Source organism: Myotis brandtii, unplaced genomic scaffold, assembly GCF_000412655.1.
Source record: "Myotis brandtii unplaced genomic scaffold, ASM41265v1 scaffold621, whole genome shotgun sequence".
Taxonomy (NCBI): Eukaryota; Metazoa; Chordata; class Mammalia; order Chiroptera; family Vespertilionidae; genus Myotis; species Myotis brandtii.
The window spans coordinates 4,229,181-4,235,538 of record NW_005370372.1 but is presented as its reverse complement, the minus strand read 5'-3'; the positions used below and the strand labels follow the sequence as shown (position 1 = coordinate 4,235,538).

The 6,358-nt window shown below is 38.8% G+C and overlaps 1 protein-coding gene across 1 annotated transcript in view; it reads right to left on the bottom strand.

The window, feature by feature from the left end:
- Positions 1-300, bottom strand: part of ZNF398 (zinc finger protein 398) — a 26,035-nt gene extending 25,735 nt beyond the window's left edge. Inside the window, exon 1 of the mRNA XM_014528196.1 lies at positions 76-300. The gene's annotated coding sequence lies outside the window, so the exon portion shown is untranslated. The remainder of the gene's footprint in view (positions 1-75) is intronic.
- Between the last annotated feature and the right edge of the window lie 6,058 nt (positions 301-6,358).

Here is a 6,358-nt window from a genome sequence, read left to right as displayed (position 1 = left end):
CTCGCCCCGCGGCGAGGTCGTCTGGGCTCGTGCGCGGTGGTTGCTCGAGGAATCAAGCGTAGCGTTTTCTCGTACCCGAGAGCTCTCAACAGGTTGCAGCTTAGGGCCCAGCCGCAAACCAGTGCTCGTCAGGGGAGAGTGTTCTTCCTGGAGGTCCAAGGAGCAGGCACCGCCTGAAGGGAGGCGCTGCGGCGGGAGGCAGCCCAACTCCGAAAGGTGGAAAAGGGCGCAGTGCGGGAGCCGGGTGCCCGTGAGCCTGCGGGCTGGAATGAGTGGCGCAGGGGCACACGGCGGTGGGGAAGAGGACGTTCCTTAAGTTGCATAAATTGCAAATGTGGCAGCCAAGATGAAGCGGTTCACATCCCACGTGGCCCGTGTTAGGACCAAAAGCTAGTGTACAGTTGTCCTTACATCGGATCATTGGGGTTATGGTTTGCTAGGTCCGCGCAAACGACTGGAGGAAGCACGTGTTCTCTATGGGGGTTGTGTGTTTCCGGTTGACAACCACGTGACCAGGAGTTTCCAGGATAGCCCTCCTTTCACACACCCTTTCACACACGGTGAACACGAATCAGAGTCCACCCAAACCTGTATTTCAACAACCGAGTCAAGCCAATGTCCATAACAAAGTGCATAAATCACTGAAGTATGAGAACCATCCTGTTGGGGCACCTGTATACTAAGCTCTTTTTAGACAGTAGCTACACTTGCAGCATGTAAGTCGAATATACCTGAATATACATTTTGGTCAAATGGAATGTTTGGCAATTAAAAATTGCAATTCTATGAATCAAAATATCACCATGACAGAATGAACTTCTAGAAAAAAAGAAAAAACAAACCCTGAATTTTCTTGGAAAGGAAATTAATTTTTATAACTTTTACTATTAAAAATGATTAAAAATTTTAAAGTTGACCTTCATGCAAGAACAGTAATTTCACAGCCCTGTCAACTGCTGGATACCTCCATGGCCATTAAACAGGGACATTACTAAAAGAGGTATTTTCAACTGAGCTTCTTTAGCCAGCAAGTGTAGTTCTGCCAGTATAATATGGTAACATTGCTACCAATTTATTAAATGGACCTTCCTTTAATAGGAACTTAGGGTAAAAAGACTTTACTCCTTTTTAATTCTTAATCTTGAAAATTTTTTGAATGGTGATGGCATTTCATAGAAGCAATTTCACAGACTGAAGTTTTACAGTTTCAAGAACATACATGTTTCCAGAAGTAGATTTAAGATGGTTGTACTCATATTTTTATCTCCAATTTCTAATATTCTGTTCTTGCTGCTACACACAATCACTAGAGAAAAATTTGTCCTAAAGTTTGGACCTATGCCCTAGCCGGTTTGGCTCAATGGATAGAGCGTCTGTCTGCAGACTAAAGGGTCCCCGGGTTTGATTCCTGTCAAGGTTTCTTCGGGCTCCATCCCCAGTAGGGGACGTGCAGGAGGCAGCCAATCAATGATTCTCTCTCATCATTGATGTTTCTATCCCTCTCTCCCTCTTCCTTCCTCTCTGGAAGCAATAATTTTTTTTTTTTAAAGAAATGTGACAATGGAGCAATTTAATTGGTTTTCAAGTTAAGAAAATACTTGCAGTTTCCATCTGTATCTAACTTTCCTTGTAGGCATACTAACTGTAGCATCTTCCCAAGTAGAATCAAAGGGAAATCTTTTCAGCAGGAATCATGTAGGCACATCAATTTATTCAGCAAGTTCCCACAAACTGCTCTCTATGCAAGCAATTATTGGTTATTAGTAAGTCTTACTCTGGAAAATACAAAATTAAGGTCTTCTTTGTTCTATAAGCCTTTGAAGGACCCAATCGCTGCCACTCCATCTTGTTTAAATATTTTGTATATGTACATGACAAGACAATTTCAAAATCTGTTGTGTGTCATATAATTTGTTGTTGGCAGAAGTGGTCGACAGTCTTTCTGCTTGCAGCTAGTAATTTTCTATTACATCTTTTAAAGCTATAACCATTTCTGATTATAAACTAAAATGTATAAACAAATTATAGTTTGCTTCTGCTCATAGTCTGCACCATATTTGTTTCACCGTCAATGATAATTTCATGCATTTCTCTTCACTGGTTTTACATTCCATAAATATTACTTGAAGTCAGCTTCACCACTATGTGGGTGGGACCCAGGAATCTTTCACCAGGTAAAGAAAGCAGAAACATGGTTGAATTAATCATTATCCTTTTGTTGTTGAACCTAAAAAATTAAGGTTGATTCTTCATGTCTAAAAGTCACATATACCATACACTGTGGCAGCATATTTAGTAATTTCATTCACCTTTTCGGTACACAAGAAATACAAATCAGGAAAAAAATTTTAAAACAAAATAAACAAATAAATAAAATTGAAACAGATTTACAGGTACAGAGAACTGCCATTTGACAGGAGAGAAGGGTTGGGGGGGGATGGATGAAAAGGTGAAGGGATTAAGAAGTACAAATTGGTAGTTACAAAATAGTCACAGGGATGTAAAGTACAGCATAGGGAATAGAGTCAATAATATTATAGTAACTATGTATTGGGCCAGGTGGATGCTTGAAACATTGAAGGAACCACTCTGAAAAGCACATGGTTTTCTAACCACTACTAGTATACTGCACACCTGAAACTAATACAGAATAATATTGAGTACAAATTGTAATTGGGAAAAAATATAGAGTGTCCCAATAAATGTATACACACACTTTGAATAATTATAAAGGCATTGTTTATTAAAATACATTTTGTAAGGACAGAAAAAGTCCTCTCCTTTTCTTTGCTGTGGCCTTCCACAATTTATGAGAAGCACCTGGTAATTAAACTTCGAGATTGCTGGCTCCTCTACTTAAACAGCAGGATGAGATAAGACTATACCCTCAAGGTTGCATCCTCGCATTCCCCTCTCCCTGCCGTTTTAACAACTCAGGGATAATTTGCACCAAGGACTCTCTAATTAGTAGAAAGTTCCCTTCCCTCTCCCCTTCAGACAAGCCTCTTTGTAACTTTTGCTCTAAGTATGTTTTATGGGCTTGGGGAAAATACTAAGACACCTCCTTAGGACATCTGTCTGACTGTCTCCTGGAAAGCAAACAAACTGTAACTTTTCAAGATCCCCCGCCTGCCAATCTGTTCAACTTCAACACTTCCCCCACCCCCCTTGTCACTTAGCAACAGCAACTGCTTGCTCTTTATTTTTATTTTTTAAATATTAAATATATTGATTTCAGAGAGGAAGGGAGATGGTGAGAGAGATAGAAACATCAATGATGAGTCATTTATTGTCTGCCTCCTGCACGCCCCTGACTGGGGATCGAGCTTGCAACCCTGGCATGTGCCCTGCCTGGGCATGGAACAGTGACCCCCTGGTTCACAGGTCTACTCTTGCTTGCTCTCTAAAAGTGCAGGCCACTCTTTCTTCCACACCCTGTACTGACTAGCAATAAACTGGCCCTTTCCTCCCTTGGAAAGTAAAATAAATTTCCTCTCTGCATCTCTTCTCTTAGTTGTGAATTCTTTCACAGCCCCTGTCACTGGCCTAACCCTAACATTTCATTTTCAAAAGTGTATGCACACTTTAACAGCTACCAACTGTTAAAGTGTGCATACATTTTTGGGGGACAACTATATATGAAAAAAAAAACATGCCCCCAACTTTCAAGACCCAGTAGCAGCTTTAGGAGAAACAGCCGGTGGCCACAACAACAGCGGACGCATGAAAATAACAATGACAGGCTTGTTGACAGAGGAGAGAGAGGGAGAGCCCTGGAGAGACTACAAAAACACCGAGGAAGTCTGTGAGCCCTCCACACCTAAAGAGAAAGGGGCTCCGGTGGCTTTGAGGACTCAGGAACACCACTAGCTAAGGCCTTAGAGTGAATTTCACTGTGATGGGACAAAGGGTGCCCAAGTAGTACAATGGGATATTAGAATCATAAGAGCTACTATAAGTTGGGAAGGAAGTAGAGAGAGTTAAAGTGTTCTAAAGTGGCCTGTATTATCTGAGAGGAGGGTAAAGTTTTCGGTTAACCATGGGATTATGGAGTTTCTAGTAAAACCACTAAAATAGAAGAAATAGTATTAAATATTCAAAGTAGCAGGGGGAAATAATGACATTATTAAAAAAACAAACAAAAATAGGAGAGAAAAACATAAGGGGTAAACATTGAAAGTGCAAAATAGGGTGGTAGATGTGCATATAAATACATCAGCAATAACATTAAAAATAAATACATTAAATGCTCCAGATTAAATGACAAAGATTTTGTATATCCTATTTACAAAAGACACATCTAAAATATAACCTTGATTCCAGAACGCAACAAGGACAATACAAAAAAAAAATGTATGGGCCAATTTCACTCATAACATAGGTACAAAATTAAATAAATTATGATCTAACTAAATCCACAAATATAAAGGGGTGGGCAAAAGTAGGTTTACAGTGGTTCATATGGAAAATAATACAATAATTAATAAATAATATAAAAATACACTCTGTGTTTCACGTGCTCACAACTGTAAACTTCTTTTGGCCCAACCTGCATAAAAATAATGGAACTTCATGACCAAGTTGGACTTGCATCTAGACTGCAAGTTGTATTTAATTTTACAAAAAGCAATACCTGTAAATATAATTCACCATATTAACAGACTAAAGGAGAAAGAGCATATGATTATCTCAATAGTTTCCAAAAATAAGGTTTTGATAAAAATTCACATCCATCCATGATAATTTTATTTATTTTTGAATATATTTTTATTGATTTCAGGGAGGAAGGGAGAGGGAGAGAGAGAGAGAAACATCAACGATAAGAGAGAATCATTGATTGGCTGCCTCCTGCATGCCCCCTACTGGGGATTGAGCCTGCAACTCAGGCATGTGCCCTTGACTAGAATCAAACCTGAGACCGTTCAGTCCACAGGCTGATACTGTATCCACTGAGCCAAACCAGCTATGGCTATGATAATTTTATTTTTGCAAACTAAAGGAAAATTCCTTAATTTGGTAAAGACCATTTACAAGAAGTATAGTCTACAGTATGTATTTAATGGTGAGATGTTGAAAACTTTTCATGTGAAATCAAAAGGAGGCAATACCTACTATTAACACCTTTATTCAACATTATACTGGAGGTCCTAATAAGTATAATAAGGTAAGAAAAGGAAATAAAATATATAAGGGTTGGATAAAGAAAATAAAATGTTTAAAATTTTTAGATGGTATGATTATATACATATGAATTCTAAAAGAATCAACAAATACATTATTAGAATTAATGAGTGTTTTAGCAAGGCTACTACCATAAGCCATACATTCCCTTATCACCTTTAGTTTGGCAAAACCACGACCTTTATTTTATTTATTTATTTATTTATTTATTTAAAAATATATTTTATTGATTTTTTACAGAGAGGAAGGGAGAGGGATAGAGAGTTAGAAACATCGATCAGCTGCCTCCTGCACACCCCCTCCTGGGGATGTGCCTGCAACCAAGGTACATGCCCTTGACTGGAATCGAGCCTGGGACCCTTCAGTCCGCAGTCCGACGCTTTATCCACTGAGCCAAACCAGTCAGGGCAAAACCACAACCTTTAAAATGATACCCTAGAAATTTGTGTACAAATTTTGAAAGTCTAAGTTACATAATTACATAAATATTTTCAATCTTATCATCCCATTCCTGATATAATATTGTTAAACAGTATTTTAGTTTTAACTTAAAGAAACTTTGCAAAATTAGACATTAATATTGTTATATGGTCAATGATTTTTAGATTTACTTACATAACTTACAATTTCCTTATTCAGCTTACTTCTTGTATCTCAGACATCCCATCTGGGATCAGTTTTCTTTTCTCCAAAGTATATATTTAATTTTTTCTTTAATGAGGGTCAGTTGGTGGTAAACTCTCTGATCTTCAAATGTAGAACAGTTTAGCTGGGAATAGAATTCATAGTTAACTGTTGTTTCTCTCAACATATGGAATGTGTCATTGCACTATCTTTTGGTTTTCTTTGTAACTATTGAGAAGTCAACCCACAGTCCAACTATTGTTCCTTTGTAGGTGATCTCAGGTTTCCCTCTGGCTACTTGCAAAGGTCAGAGTGCTCAACCTCAGCCGGGAGATCAAGTTCACATTGGAGAGCAGGGGACCAGGTGAGGGGAGAGTGGGAAGATCAGAGCAGTGAGATAAACACATCATCTGAGCAGAGCTGCCCTGCTCTGGGCAGGAAGGGCCTCCTCAGCTTCTTCACCTTTTGCAGGAAGACTAGAGATCAGATTCAGAAAGAGGAGAGGAGACTGGAACTCCTTTATGACCTTTATGACCATTGAGACTAAAATGCT